The sequence below is a fragment of the Melitaea cinxia genome, chromosome 3 (genome assembly GCF_905220565.1).
Source record: "Melitaea cinxia chromosome 3, ilMelCinx1.1, whole genome shotgun sequence".
Lineage (NCBI taxonomy): Eukaryota > Metazoa > Arthropoda > Insecta > Lepidoptera > Nymphalidae > Melitaea > Melitaea cinxia.
In genome coordinates, this window is record NC_059396.1 from 18,023,771 (window position 1) to 18,041,478 (window position 17,708).

The 17,708-nt window shown below is 34.8% G+C and overlaps 1 long non-coding RNA gene across 2 annotated transcripts; it reads left to right on the plus strand.

The window, feature by feature from the left end:
- The first annotated feature begins 1,964 nt into the window (after nt 1-1,964).
- On the plus strand, nt 1,965-17,339 carry LOC123669244. 2 transcript variants are annotated; one of them, XR_006745719.1, is made up of 3 exons: nt 1,965-1,975; nt 12,909-12,914; nt 17,179-17,339. It is a non-coding gene; the product is annotated as an uncharacterized LOC123669244 (long non-coding RNA). The 2 variants fall into 2 exon arrangements; XR_006745720.1 differs by lacking the exons at nt 1,965-1,975; nt 12,909-12,914 and adding an exon at nt 3,785-3,796.
- Nucleotides 17,340-17,708: the final 369 nt, after the last annotated feature.

The following is a 17,708-nucleotide window of genomic DNA, read 5'->3' on the forward strand; positions in this document are numbered from 1 at the left end:
TATCGAAGTAATTTAGTGTATACAGAGAAGGGCCGATAAAAACTTAATAGTTACCCTTTTAAACAATTTCAGAACACGTATTATTTTAAATTAGTGCAACTGTAAAAGCACTTTGTTTCCAATGTTCAATGTGTCTCAACTAAATCTACGACCGGAATTGAAATGTAGATGCCGCTGAAAGGAACCAGCAAGGAACTCATTATTTAATATTCTAGAAGAAAAATTTCATTCATACCACGTAACTTATAAAAAAAACGTATTTCCCAGTGTAACTGCTTCCGAGGAAATTGCAATGTTGTTTCAGTTACAAAGAGAATAATAACCTGTATTCTTTACGACTAACTCGATTTTCCAACATTTACAATGAAACTTTTCAATTCAAATTTTAACAACAAACATTCAAGGGTCATAAATTCTCAATGTAAATGATATATATAATTAATATTATTATAAAGACATAACATAATAATAATAATAAAACAAATAAACCGTAACAATAAATGAAAATAAAGATTTCTGCTTTTAAGATTTTTGGAACGAAGTTCCTTACGGCAAGGCTTGACATTTGGCTGGGCGACCGAACTGAAAAAAATGTGATACTAAACCGTAAGAAAAATATATAACGGAAGTGACGTAACGCCATATTATACATATAGTCACGCGACTATATGTATATTATGGCGTTTGTAAAACTAAAATATTACTAGTAAACTTTTTTAAATTATTTATGTAATTTTATACTGTCGACAATAATAAATAAAGACATATGTTTTTTTATTTCACTTAATAGTTTGAATTATTATTTATTTATAATTTTCTAAAATACTTAATTTCCTAAATACTTTTATTTACTTAATTAAAAACCAATTTACAACAAAATTAAAAAAAATTAAGAACTACAATATATATATATAAAATTCAACATTTTTTTTTAAATTGTGTTTTGACCACATATCTTTCATAATTTTTAGTGTAATACATGTATTTTTTTATGAAAGTAGAACGGCCAACAAGCGTACGGCTCACCTAATGGTAAGCGATTACCGTAGCTTATAGACGTCTGCAACACCAGAAGCATCGCAAGCCGAACCTATCCCCAGTTTCCCCCAGGAGCTCTGGTCACCTTACTCACCAACAGGAACACAACACTGCTTGAAAACAGTGTTATTTAGCTGTGATCTTCTGTAAGGTCGGGGTACTACCCCGGTCGGGCTGCTCGATATTTTGAACAGGAAATTCCTGCTGTGCCCTAATTCAGTTAAACGTTACTCAGCTATAAGTATTATTTATGGAAAAATATATAGCTATATCATCCGGCGGTTACCATAAGAAGTTGTTATTATAAGAATATACGACCTTGAGTGTATGTTATAGATTTTTTTTATTATAACGAATTTTTATTGGAGTAAATATTCGAAATATGTAGCCTCGCTTTTAATAAATTTAAATATTTTCTAAGCATTTCAATCACGAAAACAATTTAATATAAACAAATCCCTTTCTGATTTACAAAATAAATATAACATAATTATTTAAATATGAAATCCGTCGTGGAAATCTCGCACGACACCTGCGCGATTCAACGGAGCAAATACATGGTAAGAATTTTCGAAATGTATTTAAAAAATTCCACCGAGAAATTGAGAGGTGGAAATCTTTCGGAACGGATTTTCGTACGACATATGGCGGATTTAATATAACTGGCGATAGGTGAAAGTTAACGTGCAAAAATTATCATGGATAGGTAATGTACGTATAGTATACATTATGTATTATATTGTGTATAAATGTATGTTCTCTATGTCGATTAAAATTATTATGATTTCCTATGATTGGGTATAATTTCGACATTATATTAAAGTTGTAAGGGTTATAGAACTGATACCAAGTCTTCTTTATATTCTTCTTATTTCATTTCTTTATTCTGGTTTTGTCCTTGTTGGTCTTTTCAGCTTGCCTTAGAGTGTGTAAAACTGTCGGTCCCGATTGTTATCAAAACGCCTTTTCACGATTCAGTCTGTATTGGTCCACTGTTGAGCAGAGGCCTCTTTATCCATGTAGGAGAAGGATCAGAGCTTAATCCAACACTCTGCTCAAAGGTTTTATATTAAATTTATATTATTATGAAAACATTATACATATTTACAATTCACAACTTAAGAACTAAATATTTACAGATATTTATGGTACAAATCATGTCCGCGTTGAATGGTGCCAAGAATACTTACAGCATTTCCCCGTTGAATCGCTATGTCAATTTTCTGGGAAAAATGCATCAGCCTTCTTGTGACCAGTGGAAGCAATACGGCGAGGAATTATCTCATTTAAATTTTTTTAGTACTGCTACTCCAGGCCCAAGTGTTTCGACTGCTAACGGCACAAAGATGTAATTTGGTATTAGTGACTAATATCTGTGCCGTTTAGTCATTTCAGCCCATTTTTACAGCGCTTCCCGCTCTTAAGGCTGTTTCCCTGACATGAAACGGAGCAAGTGTTTCAACGCAGGTTGCGTCTCACAAAAGCCCCTCTTTCCCAGGGAACCAACGTCAATCCATCAGGTTGCTTGGCATCATTGCCACTAACTCTAGTAGGCTAGATAAGAGCAGGAACGTCAATGGTGGCAAGCGCTCATTTTATGAAATGCATTTACATATAATAATGAGTATAATTGTAATCACAAACTTGTATAAATATTTAAACTAAACTATACAATAAACTAACTCTACGTTATAGCATGTAATCTTCATATAATTTGCCCATTTTAATAACAAATATTACCAGAAATGAAGAATTAATGTCTAGATATATTCAAATTTAGCACACAACGAGTTCAGAAGTTTAGAACATGTACATAACACGAATATATGAACAGTAAACGAATATATTTAACTTGTTATGGCAAACTATAATTGTACTGGAGATATAACTACTATTTTACGATCTATTTTAATATTATAAAACGATATATAATCGAATCTCTGTCTGTATGTCCTTTATACAATGGTATACTATGTATTTGATCATGTCATGATCTGCAACAACCTGATGTGCGTAAGCCCACAAAGGTTTCTGAGTTGGTACAACCAAAAATTAAATAAATAAAGAAGCGTAGCAACGCGCGCAGGGAACAGCTAGTGTTTCATAAATTAAAAAGTCACTAATTTTTCAAACTTTTAATGCTGTGGTCACACCAACGTTGTGTAGCGGTAACGATCGCAAATTTGATGCTGCGAGGATTTTCTGCCACTCACACAGTATTCAAATGTTAACTTAACAATCTGTTAACAAATAAAAATAGAAGAACTGGCCATAACATAATAAAGTAATCACACTCAGTAGTCAATAAGGTCGTCGAGGATAATTTATGTGTCGAAGGAAATTCTAAGGCAACAGTAACTTGAATTTAGCTTATGTCAAATAGACAGATTACCTTATTAAGTTCCAACCTTCGCGTCGTCTTAACTATCCATGAGCGTCTTAACTATCCATGAGGCGCAGGGCCAGACCTATGAGGACGTCATTATCCTCCAGACGAAGACAAGGAGGCTCAAGATCCACGATAGCGTCTGGCACGCTGTAGTCGCGGTGACTAGACACACCAACACCTGTGTCTATTACACCGACGACTGTGACGACGCAATTGGTCACTTTGTGGCGAAGGCAGCGGAAACTTCTGAAAAAGACATCCTTGAGCGCAGCCTCAGAATGGCGATTGACCACAGGGATGCCGCCGTTATTGAGGGTGTGCTCGAAATGTTAAAACGTGTTGAGGTGTGAAGACAACACTACAGAATTAGTATATTAAAATAAATTGTAGCGCACCTTATTTGTAAGAATAAATTGTAATTTAATGTAAGGAAAAAACTTAGGACTAAGGAAAAAAAATAATAATAACATAGGTTAAGTGTATATTGTAAGTAGGCCAAGTAGGCCATAAGTGTACATATACGTTAACTAGACAATAAGTGTACATATATTATAGATAGCAAGTAAGTGTATATATAAACATAGATAATAATAATAATAATAATAATAATAGTGAAAACAATAATTAAAGTAAGGCGCAATATAATTCTATGTCTTTTTGCATGTAAGATATCAATTAAGTTTAGCATAATTTTGGTCGGTGGACTCACGTCTGCATTAGGGATACTAAGATAGAATAATTAGTTCTCTTAATGTATATGTAATGTAGCTGCAGTAGTGTAACAAGTAAACGATCAGTAATAAAACTAAAAATCGGAATAACAAAAGCACGGGCACTATAAGCCTGTGGACATAACTTTATATATAAAAAAAAAGTTCCTACCCATCACCTTCTAGATATAAAAAGACCTGTATCGAGCAGTAGGATATTTATAGCGTCCAAAAGTCCACTAAAATTACGTCCATTGTTTTCCTTATCCCAAGAGGAATTATTCTAAAAAAAGTTAAACTATGTCTTATGTGAGATGTGCGTAAAATGTTTTTTAATCTAAACAAAAATCGAGTATGGGATGAGTTACAATAGTAAGGATCCGACCAATATTATGCATGTTTCTATGCATTAGTCGTCCAAACTTTAATGCTCGTCGCAATAAACACACCGACAAGATATATACAATATACATACAGAGTGCATCGAGTCAGAGCTTCTCACTTTTTGAAGTTATACATTTTTACTTTTATTTATGCTGTCTATTTTATTACCCGACTGCCAAGGAAGGGTTATGTTTTTCGCGCGTATCTTGTATGTATGTATATTTGTATGTAATATTCTTTACTACCTCATATTTCCAGAACCACTGAACGGATTTACATAATAGAGGTATCGTTAGGTTCGTCTTAGCTGCCCAAGTGTTCTTAGATAGGTGACATTAAAAAAAATCAAACATGGCGGCTGCGCGAAGCCATTGTATTTAATGAAAAAAATTTTTTTTTTCTCGAATACAACAATATGGGTATCAAATTAAAGGGCACAGTACAAGGATTTTAAAAAGGTATATCGTGATTATTATTACCGAAATACTAATCCAGAAATACAATATTAAAGTTTAAAAAATGTGGACTTTGCTCTTTCCCACGCCTATGCCATGTCAAACTCGCCTCTTAGGCGACGATCAACTTCGGGGTGTAGCCTTTCTAATAAAATACAATGGTTAAAAAAAACATACAATTAAAATTACAAATAAAAATTAATAAATGTCACACCAATTTACAATTACATTAATAAAATCAATAACAAATACATAATACCAAATACAAACAAATAATTTTAATAATAATTTCATTATATTAAAACTAATGGTTGTTGACTTAAGCAGTCACCTATTTGCTATAGGTCAGGCTTACGTTGCTTTGAGCAGAGTGAGATCTTTCTCCGGGCTTGCTATCAGTTCTCTTGACCCTAAAAAATTACTTAATCAACCACATGATGTAAACTGTTTTAATGAATTGAACCGATAACGTAATTTGTCTGACTAAAAAGACATAAATAAAATAATAATTAAAAATAAACAAAAAACCCGCCTGCGTGAAGAATAACTAATAGAAAATCAACTGAAAAAGCTGGAACAAGATAAAAATTCAATATGCACACAAAGTCAGCAAAATAAATAGAAACAATATCAAACATTTTGTGCTGTACATTTAAAATATATTAATACGGTAGTCCTTCGAAACTTTATGCAACGTCGTAGATAATATGCAGTCGGAGGCATTAAATTGAAGGATAAGTCAAATCATTCTCTCTTTGTGCATGTCTCCGACAGCATTTTATGTACGACGTTGCATAAAGTTTCGAAGGACTACCGTATTAATATATTTTAAATGTACAGCACAAAATGTTTGATATTGTTTCTATTTATTTCGCTGACTTTGTGTGCATATTGAATTTTTATCTTGTTCCAGCTTTTTCAGTTGATTTTCTATTAGTTATTCTTCACGCAGGCGGGTTTTTTGTTTATTTTTAATTATTATTTTATTTTTATTTATACTGTGTGGCTACGGTAGAAAAAAATATAGCCACCCACTCTCTTCCCGTAGTTGTCGTAAGAGACGACTAAAGGATAACACAGTTCCACTACTACCTTGGAGCTTAAAAAGCCGACCGATGGCAGGATAACCATCCAACTGCTGGCTTTGAAATACACAGGCCGAAGACGAGCAGCAGCGTCTTCGGTGCGACAAAGCCAGTACTGCGGTCACCAACCCGCCTGCCCAGCGTGGTGACTATGGGCAAAACACATGAGTTCACGTTATTTTTGGCGTAAACTTGTGGAGGCCTATGTCCAGCAGTGGACTGTATAGGCTGTAATGATGATTAGTATAAGGTGTCACTAAATTATAACTTAAAAAAAACTACCAAACAAGAGTGCAGAGGACAGTTATTAAAAAAAATATTCAAAGTAAAAGCAACCAAAACTCAATTCAATTCCATAAACGGCCGACGTTAAATGGGATTGATAATAATTTTTGTTTTTTTTTTTTTCTTTCTATTTTTTATCCAACCAATTGGTTCTATCGGTTGCACTTTGAACGCGACTATTGCAATTTGCCAATTTAGTTGAACAATATATGACCGTATACTTTTTGAAACACGTTTAAAATTTATATTTTTTTTTCGCAAAAATTAGACATTTTAAAATTTATGATATCAAAGTTGGATTAGCTATAACAAAAATTAAAAACGTCATACAAAGCCCTGTTTATATCTATAGTAAAAGCAGATATGTACATGATAATATACAAGTGTATTAAATAATATATATAATAATAATAAATAATAATATATATGTATTAAAGAATATATATTAAAGAATATGAGAGTGAGAAAACGAACTAAATTATTTTTTTATAAAAATCTTAATTTGTTGCCAAGTTACTTAAAACATTATTTTTCAATGTCTTATTTAGTTATTTTTAACCGACTTCCAAAAAAGGAGGAGGTTCTCAATTCGACTGTATTTTTTTTATGTATGTTACATCAGAACTTTTGACCGTGTGGACCGATTTCGACAATTTTTTTTTAATCGAAAGGTGGTGTGTGTCAATTGGTCCCATTTAAATTTATTTGAGATCTAACAACTACTTTTCGAGTTATATCTAATAATGCGTTTTTACTTGACGCTTTTTTCGTCGACGTACGTTATTACCATGATAAGGAAACCAGGATTTGATGATGGGATCCTAGAGAAATCGAGGGAAACTCTTGAAAATCCGCAATAACTTTTTACTGGGTGTACCGATTTTAATAATTTTTAATTTAATCGAAAACTGATATTTGTCATGTGGTCACATATAAATTTTATTGAGATCTGATAACTACTTTTTGAGTAATCTTTGATAACGCGTAGTTACTTGACTATTTTTTCGTCGATCTACGTTGTATTACTTGTTGATGTAATTGAAGTCTGTTTTCAAACCGACTTCCAAAAAAGAAGGAGGTTCTCAATTCGACTGTATTTTTTTTTATGTATGTTACATCAGAACTTTTGACTGGGTGGACCGATTTCGACAAATTTTCTTTTAATCGAAAGGTGTGTGCCAATTGGTCCCATTAAAATTTATTTGAGATCTAACAACTACTTTTCGAGCTATATCTAATAATGCGTTTTTACTTGACGCTTTTTTCGTCGACCTACGTTGTATTATACCGCATAACTTTCTACTGGATGTACCGATTTTGATAATTCTTTTTTTGTTGGAAAGGAGATATCCCAAGTTTAGTACCATGATAAGGAAACAAGGATCTGATGATGAAATCCCAGAGGAATCGAGGGAACTTCTTGAAAATCCACAATAACTTTTTATTAGGTGTACCGATTTTAATTTAATCGAAAGCCGATGATTATCATGTAGTCACATTTAAATTTCATCGAGATCTGATAACTAATTTTTGAGTAATCTTTGATAATGCGCTGTTACTTGACTATTTTTTCGTCGATCTGCGTTGTATTACTCGTCGATGTAATTGAAGTCGGTTTTTTTTTCGTTTGCGAGCAAACACAATTATTTTTCGTTTGCGAGCAAACACAATTATTAAGAAATACATACAGCTTATTCCCTTTACCTAAAAGACCTTTGAAAATCAAGTACATACATGTACAATTTTAATCTGAATATTATCTACTAATAAATGACGATCCTATTAAAATATATCATACCTATATATATAAGGCTCGAAGATAGCGTACACGTCATAAAACATTCCGTTTGTATGATTGAACCGCGAGAGTCTGGCGTAAAGCATCATAAAATTATTATCAGGTTTCCGGTTCTTATTTCTTTGTACTCTGTTTTTGTTATACTTTATCTATATTTATATTATGGTAAGTCTTTAGTAGAACAAAATCTTTTTACTTTTTATTTTTTAATCGACTTCGAAAAAGGTGGAGGTTACTCAATTCGACCGTATATATATTTTTTTATGTATGTTCGGAGATAACTTTGTCGTTTATGAACCGATTTTGATAATTCTTTTTTGTTGGAAAGGAGATATCCCTAGTTTGGTACCATGATAAGGAATCAGGATCTGAGGATGGGGTCCCAGAGAAATCGAGGGAAACCTTCGAAAATCCGCATAACTTTTTATTGGGTGTAGCGATTTTGATAATTTTTAATTTTATCGAAAGCCGATATTTATTATGTAATCACATTTAAATTTCATCGAGATCTGATTACAGCTTTTGGAATAATCTTTGATAATGCGTATTTACTTGACAATTTTTTTCGTCTACCTACGTTGTATTAGTTGTCGATGTAATTGAAGTCGGTTTTTTTTTTGTTTGCCAGCAAACACAATTATACTTTTAATAAAAGTCACTTACGACATGCATAAAGCCAAACATGTTAACATCAACATTAAACCATTGCTTTTAGCTTTTGAAACCAAAAAAAAATTATAGTAAGATGAAACCGATTGAAAAAGAAAGAGAAAACAACAAAAATGAATGCAAAAATAAATTACTTTAAGTCTACATAATTCTTGCGACATTTAAAAAAAAAGTAACACTAATTTCAATATTATAATAAGTTGTTCATGGACTTCAAAGAAAAAGAATATTATGTTCTAAATTTGGCAGTGTTTTTACGTGAATTACTTCATAACCCTGTACTCTGTCCCTTAACTAATTTTGATGATTCTTTTTTATTCCTAAATTTGTGCTTATCGTGCGGTCTTTTCTAAAAATATGTAATGTACGTATACTTATAAAATTTAATTATTGAATATTACCAGTAGTAACATTAGCAAATAAAACAATACGCTATCAACTTGCACCGTATACACGCAGCCGCGTACACAGACAGATACTGGACTCGCATAACGAATGTCCAAACACTGAATAGCTGATGAACAATTTGCATACGTGAACCGCTTTAAATCAAGCCATCGAAGCTGAATGAAAAATGTCTCATTTTCAAACAGATGAGAGTTGAATGCACTCTTATCTTTCAGACATTGACAATTGACTGGTTTTCGTGTTTAAAACATGTTAACATAAGCATGATTGGGTAACTGAAAATGGGTAACTGTAATGTTTTTTCTTCTTTTTTTTACATTGGTTCTTGAACCTGGCCTTCAACGAAATAGCTTCAACAAAATGATAAATCCAACATAAATATTATGTTGGATTCGCCGACGATATTGTCATCTTTGCGGAGACGCTGGATGAGTTAGGCCAAATGCTGGCTGGCCTAAACGAGTCCTCCCGACGTGTCGGTCTCTGTATGAACTTGGATAAAACGAAAGTTATGTTTAACAACCAAGTCATACCGATACCGGTATCGGTCGATGGTACCCTTCTCGAAGTTGTTCAGGATTATATTTACCTAGGCCATACTATCCAACTGGGCCGCAACAACTTCGAGAGGGAGGCCGATAGGAGGATTCGGTTGGGCTGGGCGGCGTTTGGCAGGCTTCGTCGAGTCTTCACTTCGAAGATTCCGCAATGCTTGAAAACAAAAGTCTTCGAACAATGCGTCCTGCCTGTGTTAACATACGCAGCCGATACGTGGACACTGACGAAGGGACTGGTCCACAAGTTTAGGGTCGCTCAACGTGCAATGGAACGGGCTATGCTTGGGGTTTCTCTTAAAGATAGGATTAGAAATGAGACTATCCGCGAGAGAACGAAAGTAACCGACATAGCCCACAGAATTAGCAAGTTGAAGTGGCAGTGGGCTGGTCATTTGTGTCGCAGGACCGATGGCCGTTGGAGTAGACGGGTCCTAAAGTGGAGACCGCGTCTTGGCAAACGCAGTGTGGGACGTCCTCCGGCCCGTTGGACCTCCGATATACGTAAGATTGCCGGTGTCGGCTGGATGAGGATTGCGGAAGACCGGGATGTCTGGCGCGAACTTGGGGAGGCCTATGTCCAGCAGTGGACTGCGATAGGCTGAAGTGATGAGGCCATACTATCCAACTAGGCCGCAACAACTTCGAGAAGGAGGCCGATAGGAGGATTCGGTTGGGCTGGGCGGCGTTTGGCGGACTCCGTCGAGTCTTCACTTCGAAGATTCCGCAATGCTTGAAGACAAAAGTTTTCGAGCAATGCGTCCTGCCTGTGTTAACATACGGAGCCGAGACGTGGACACTGACGAAGGGACTGGTCCACAAGTTTAAAGTCGCTCAACGTGCAATGGAACGGGCTATGCTTGGGGTCTCTCTCAAGGACAGGATTAGAAATGAGACTATCCGCGAGAGAACGAAAGTAACCGACATAGCCCACAGAATTAGCAAGTTGAAGTGGCAGTGGGCTGGTCATCTGTGTCGCAGAACCGATGGCTGTTGGAGTAGACGGGTCCTAGAGTGGAGACCGCGACTTGGCAAACGCAGTGTGGGACGTCCTCCGGCCCGTTGGACCGACGATCTACGTAAGATTGCCGGTGTAGGCTGGATGAGGATTGCGGAAGACTGGGATGTGTGGCGCGAACTTGGGGAGGCCTATGTCCAGCAGTGGACTGCGATAGGCTGAAGTGATGATGATGATGATGATGTTGGATTTATTACGTATTCGCAGTAAAACAGCGTCTAAATTCTTTATCTAAATTTCAGAAGATGTATCTGTCTAAATGTAGGCTAGCTGATGCAGTAATTTCGATGAAGGCCAGGTGACCTTAAATAGAATTTTTATGTATATACTAGCTGACCTGGCCAACTTTGTAATGCCATATTATATTTAAAAAATGATTTTGCAATGAAAATATTGTGGTTATTAATTGAAATAAAATATAGCTTTCATTTTAATTTGCACAAAGTTACATATATGTCCAAAATTTTATTACCAGGAACACAACACTGGTTAAAGCAATATTATTAATCTGTGATATTCTGTAAGGTAGAGGTACTACCCCAGTCGAGCTGCTCATTTTCTTTTTTTGAGCAGGATATTTCCTACTGTGCCTTACCTCAGTTGTTAAAATATATAGATATGAAATCTCCAAAAAACAATTCGTTTACCGTTCCTACCAAACACATCAACGAAGGATCTGTCCAGACAGAGAGATTATGATCGAGATAAAAAAGCCATTTCGTTAAAATTTAAGATGAAACGACTAGAAATACAAAGGATTTAGTTTACTACATACTTAAGTGATACCTGGATGATGTTTATGAAACGGCGAAGCGTATACATTTCTGTGGAACTTTAAAATCGGTCCGTCTGTGTTCACTGCCGTGATAATCGTTTTACTCTTATGACTACAAAGTTTTGTTATATTTAATGTTGATACGATAAAATGAACAATGAAGTTACCTTGGTATAAAGTAATAGGGTTTCTGAATACAACTAAATACTATATTCCAAATCGGTAGCGAGATTAACGAGCAAAAAATGATTCATAAGTGTTACCATTGTGTATTTTGATTTTAACTGTGAACTTTGTGTCGTGAATTTATATTTAGAATGCCTTGAAGGACTATAAAAAATAATTGTTTGCTAGCAAATGAAAATAACCGCAATTACATCGACAAGTAATGCAAAGTAAGTGGACGAAAACAAATTAACAAACGCACTAGTCGTCACTACGATTTTCGAGGGTTTTACTCGATTTCGCTGGGATTTCATCATCAGATCCTGGTTTTCTTATCGAGGTAACGCACTATGGATACCTCCTTTCCAACAAAAAAAAAAAGAATTATCAAAATCGGTTCATAAACGAAGAAATTATAAATTATATATATGTGTGTAATTATAAATTATATATATGTGTGTAATTATAAATTATATATATGTGTGTGTTAATTGAGTGACCCACTCCTTTTTTTGAAGTCGATTAATAATACATACGTGCTATACCTGAAATAAAACTGGACAAACTCAAAATTTTATACCGTTCCGTTTCTAAAGCATGCCAAAGGGAATATTATATAAAATCAGCTTACAAAATTATCCTGTAAAACTATAAAAGAGTTTATCACACAGATAATTCTAAACCGTGCGTCATGCAAAAACAACAGTAATCCGAAAAGGTTAAAATTATAAATTACACCGTAACAGTGATTGAACGGAGGGCTCTCTATTAAAGTGACCATGCATAAATCTACGGAATATTTTAACATAAGATCAGTCTCATTACTTCGACTCCACATAGATAATCCTGTGCCCTCAATTTAAAAGCCGCACAACAAATGAGGGTAGTCGGAATAAGTAAGCGGCGGTCGGTCGCTAGCCCGAATCGCATCAGTCTCGCTTCGACCACGAAGCAAGACGGACCTAAAATAGGTTAAATATAAACCGGAGCGTTCATGTAAATTTATTTTGTAGATGTTATCGATAATAATTATAGAAGGTTCGTCGGCAAATGTATTTTATTGCATTTCTTTGTCATATAATTAATTAAATATTGTGTTAAATGTAAAATCTTTCAAATTTAAAACTTATATAATTTACGAACACCGTATCGTACTTGAATGTGATTGAATAAAGTATTAGGTATTTTTTGTTACACTAAAATAAGGAAAACAACTTATATATCACAAAAAAATTTAACCGCCGAAATCACTGAAAAGCAAAAATAACATTTTTTTTTAATTTACCTTAATTAATAACTTCTTAAACTAATGTAAGTATACCAAAGTAATTTTGAGTGGGCGCCAAACAAGCAAATTAACTAATTACGTAAATCGTGAGCACTAACGTTTTTGAAAGCGGTTTCACGTTGCATTGTTTAATTTAATTTAGTTATTTCATTAAATTGAAAGTAATTTAGTAATCTTTGTTCACTGATTGTTATGCTTTATTGAAAGCGCGGCGCCGAGAAGGCGTAGAATCGGGGGCCCTGGGGTCATAGTCCGCCGGAGTATATGGCTTTGGTCATCTCGGTCTTTGTCAACTTTTGTTGGCAATGGCTACCCCGAGCACGGCCAGCGACGGTAATTTAACTGCCCCTGGCTATGGTGACTATGTGTGAAAGACTAGAGGCAATTTTGCTTTTACCGCCAGTTAGGCCGTTACCGGGGTAGAGTACACAGTGAGTGTTGACACTTGGGGCACCTCGGTAGCGCAGGGAGGGTGTGCCGTTGAGGTCGTTACACTGAGAAGGCGCAGCGTTGCGGGAGGAGGGATTTTCCCCATATTCGACGAGATCGGCGGACGATGGATCGGGTGATCTATCGTCCGCATTACACGATCTCAAGAATGCGTCATTAGCGTTCGAGGGAGCCTCTTAAAGAGTTACTAATCGTAACGAGTCTGCAACTGCAAACGCTGGTGGGATTGTGAAAATGCAATAGTGTCCCAATGATTCTGCCCAGGAATGTCAGGAACACCAATGGGGTTTAGGTCAGTGCCAATCCGACCGTCCACGGCTCCACCGCCATATGGGGATCCATAAGGGTATTCCCCTGGGTTAACAAAAAAAGACTAGGCAATATAAATAAAAATTAATAAGAAAAATAATAAAAAACGTATTATATTAAAATTAATACAGGTCAGGGAAAAAATCGATACTTGATATAGAACAGGATACAGGTTAATATATCTCATTTCTTTCAATGTTTCTGATTTCTGTGGAATAGGTTTTGAAATATGCATTATGTCACGCTAATTTATAGAATATTTCATACATTGTACCTCATCAAAACATCAACAAAAAACATCCAACCGCAAATGTCTTTCCTGACAAAAAAAAAATTATATGAATCAGAAAGGATCGTAAAAAATCATGTATCAGTTTTTACAACGTCGCCATCGTGAATTGTATCACAATATTGTTTGTCTATAGGTGCGTGTGTTTATCACTGTCACCAGTGCCAGCGTATTCAATGGTGGGAAAGAAAATTGGACGTAATCTGTAACGTGGTCGTTTCGACTGAAATACGACCCCGAAGTATCGTAAGCGCAATCGACGCTGGCTATGCTGTTACACTTTTTTTAATATAGATTAAGTAATTTACAGATGGTACAGTCTGCTGATTTCGTTTTTGTATCGTACAAGCTTACCAGTTTTAAATATTGAGGTAACTTAAGATGAAAAATTCGAAAGCAACATTATCATTTCTAAAGAAAAATAGATGTGTATTTTGTGTATTAATAGTTGTGTTCGCTCGCAAACGAAAAAAGGCGTTTTCAATTACATCGATCAGTAATTTAACGTTAGTAGATGAAAAAAATTAACAAACGCATTAGTTGTCTTGTCGTCACTACGATTTTCGAGGGTTTCCTTCGATTTCGCTGGGATACTATCATCATATCCTCGTTTCCTTATCATGGTACCACAGTTCAAATATCTCCTTTCCAAAAAAAATTAATTATCAAAATCGTTTTATAAACGACGAAGTTATCCCCGAACATACATAATATATATACGCTCAAATTGAGTAATCTGCTCCTTTTTTGAAGTCGGTTAAAAAGCAAGTTATTTTTCTTTTGGCCCTTTAGTAAAATAAATTTTCTACTTAATATAGATGTTTAGGTATTCTGGCATCCATTCATTACGTGTCCTGTCCATTGTAGCATCCTACCATAATGTACTTAATAAGGATAAATCGGGATAATTTAAAACAAATATAATTTAAGAAAGTTTTTCTAGAAACATCTCCCTCTCACTTGATAACGAAAACAATAAAATGTTAGCTATATTAAAAACATTAAAATAAAATGAAAAATAAAAACAAAGTCACCTGTCGTATCTACGTTATAATGAACTTAGTCTGTGCCGACGGCGCAAAATGGTTAATATTCATGGCAGTCTGCGGGCGGTGAGTGAAATTGGCTCACATTTTTTATGTCCGCCTAGTACACTCCGTCGACAGACAAAAGTCTTCAGCGCTTTTATTTAAGCTTTCTTCCTTAAATTCTCAAGGTTCCGAGGTAAATAAGAGAGTTTATGTATAAATCGAATCTGTATACATTTTAAAAAGCAATCTAAAACGAGTGTAATATTTTAGCTTCAGAGATGGCTAGACGGTCGTCTGCATACTATAAAACATTTAAAATATGTTCTCTGTTCGTGCGAAACTGAGTGTTGACTGTAGTTTCATCTATAATATACAAGCAGATGCATAGAATTGAATCGTTCTGAATAAATAACTTGAAAAAAGAGCGAAAAATCTCGATTTTTTTTTCTGTAACCAAAAATCTTTAAGAGTTTTTCAAATAAATAAGTGTAATTGTGTAATAAGTAAGGGATAACAAGGTTCCACAACCACCTTGGAACTTAAGAAGCCGACCGATGGCGGGATAACCATCCAACTGCTGGCTTTGAAATACACAGGCCGAAGACGGGCAGCAGCGTCTTCGGTGCGACAAAGCCAGTACTGCGGTCACCAACCCGCCTGCCCAGCGTGGTGACTATGGGCAAAACACATGAGTTCACGTTATTTTTGGCGTAAACTTGTGGAGGCCTATGTCCAGCAGTGGACTTTATAGGCTGTAATGATGATGATAATGATGTGTAATAAGTGGAATTTAAAAAAAAAGTACAAATGCCATGACCACGACATACATCTATATGGCCAATACAAATGTCATGTGCGACCAAGCGACGGTCGAACCCGTGACCACTAGCGTAACATACAGTCCTGTAACTGCTGCGTCAACGCGTCGTCAAAAGTTCAAAAGTTTTCATTATAAGATTTTTAACGATGTTACTTTTTTATATTATTTCATAGCTAGCTGTGCCCGCGACTTCTTCCGCGTGGAATTTAACAAAAAAGTAATTGTTCAGTTCGCAGACTTTTAAAATAAATAAATTTCTTAAATAAAAGTGGCCTAAGTTACTCCTTGATACATCGGCTATCTGCCAGTGAATTTTCCGTCAAAATCGATCCAGCCGTTTTGAGATTAGGCGGAACAAACAGACAGACAGACAGACAGACAAAAATTGTAAAAAATGTTATTTTGGTAGGTATTTTCACCGTGTATAAATCCATATGCATTTAGTAACAAAACGGTTATTGTAATATTACAAACAGACACTCCAATTTTATTTATATGTATAGATGAAATTGTAACGCCACACCATATTGCCTAGCCGAGCCTTATGACATAATACAAATGAAAATAAAACTTACTACGCAGCAACCAATATATCGTCAACCTTGTAGGTTATCGCACACTGAGCAACAAATAGTTAATTCCAAAGTCCATGAATTATTAGATGCTGGTTATTATAAAAGAGTCCGAGTCAAATTATGCCTCTCCGGTTATCTTAGTCAAGAAAAAGAATGGTGATAGTAGATTATGTACTGATTATCGTGCTATCACTATTAAAGACAGATATCCATTGCCTAACATTGACGATCATATTTCTAAATTAGCCGGTAAGAAATATTTTACTAGTCTTGATATGGCCCAAAGTTATCATCAGTTATTAATCGCACCAGAGGACACTCACAAAACTGCTTCTATTACACCTCAGGGTCAGTACGAATATTTACGTGTTCCATTTGGCTTAGCAAATGCACCATCTGTTTTTATGCGCGTGGTTAGCAAAATTGTTAATTCGATTCGTTGTACACAGAGTGACAGTTCACGTCATGAAATTCTCGACTTTTTAGATGATTTACTTTTACCCTCAATAGATTTTATTTCGGGCTTAAGAATGTTAGAAGCGGTATTACAAAAGTTTCAATCGGAAAATTTAAAATTAAATATGAAAAAGTGCTCTTTTTTACAAGATAAAGTAACTTATTTAGAACATGAAATTTCTCAAGACGGGATTAAACCTGCAGAGCCAAAGTTGATTCAAAAAAAGAAAGAAAGAAAGAAAGAAAAGTTCTTTATTGGCCATTATCATTTAAAATATTAATATTACAATTAAGTTAGAAGGCCAACCAGGTCTCTGCCTCAGCATTGCTTAGCAGCAAATTGTTACTGCTAAGGCGCTGCTCTTCCGTCAGAGCCTGCATCGGCGACTTCAGACGCCAAACGCCACAAGAACATAATGTGCTTAATAAAAAGAGAATATAAAATAAAAATCAACGAAAGATAGACACGTAAAAAAAAAAAAAAAAAAACTTAATAATGAGAAAAAAAAAAATAACAGAAGTAACAATAAAAATATTCCAGAAAAAAAGAAAAGAAATATATAATAATATAACAGTCATACAGCCTGACTAGACTCACACAAAAGATGCTCACTCATATTTAACAGTCAAAGTAAATGTCAATAATATACTTATAGTAAATAATTAAAGAGATATATATGTAATACATAAAATAAATAATAACATGATTGCGGTTTCACATTTTCCTATACCTAAGAATGTACATGAAATACGTCAA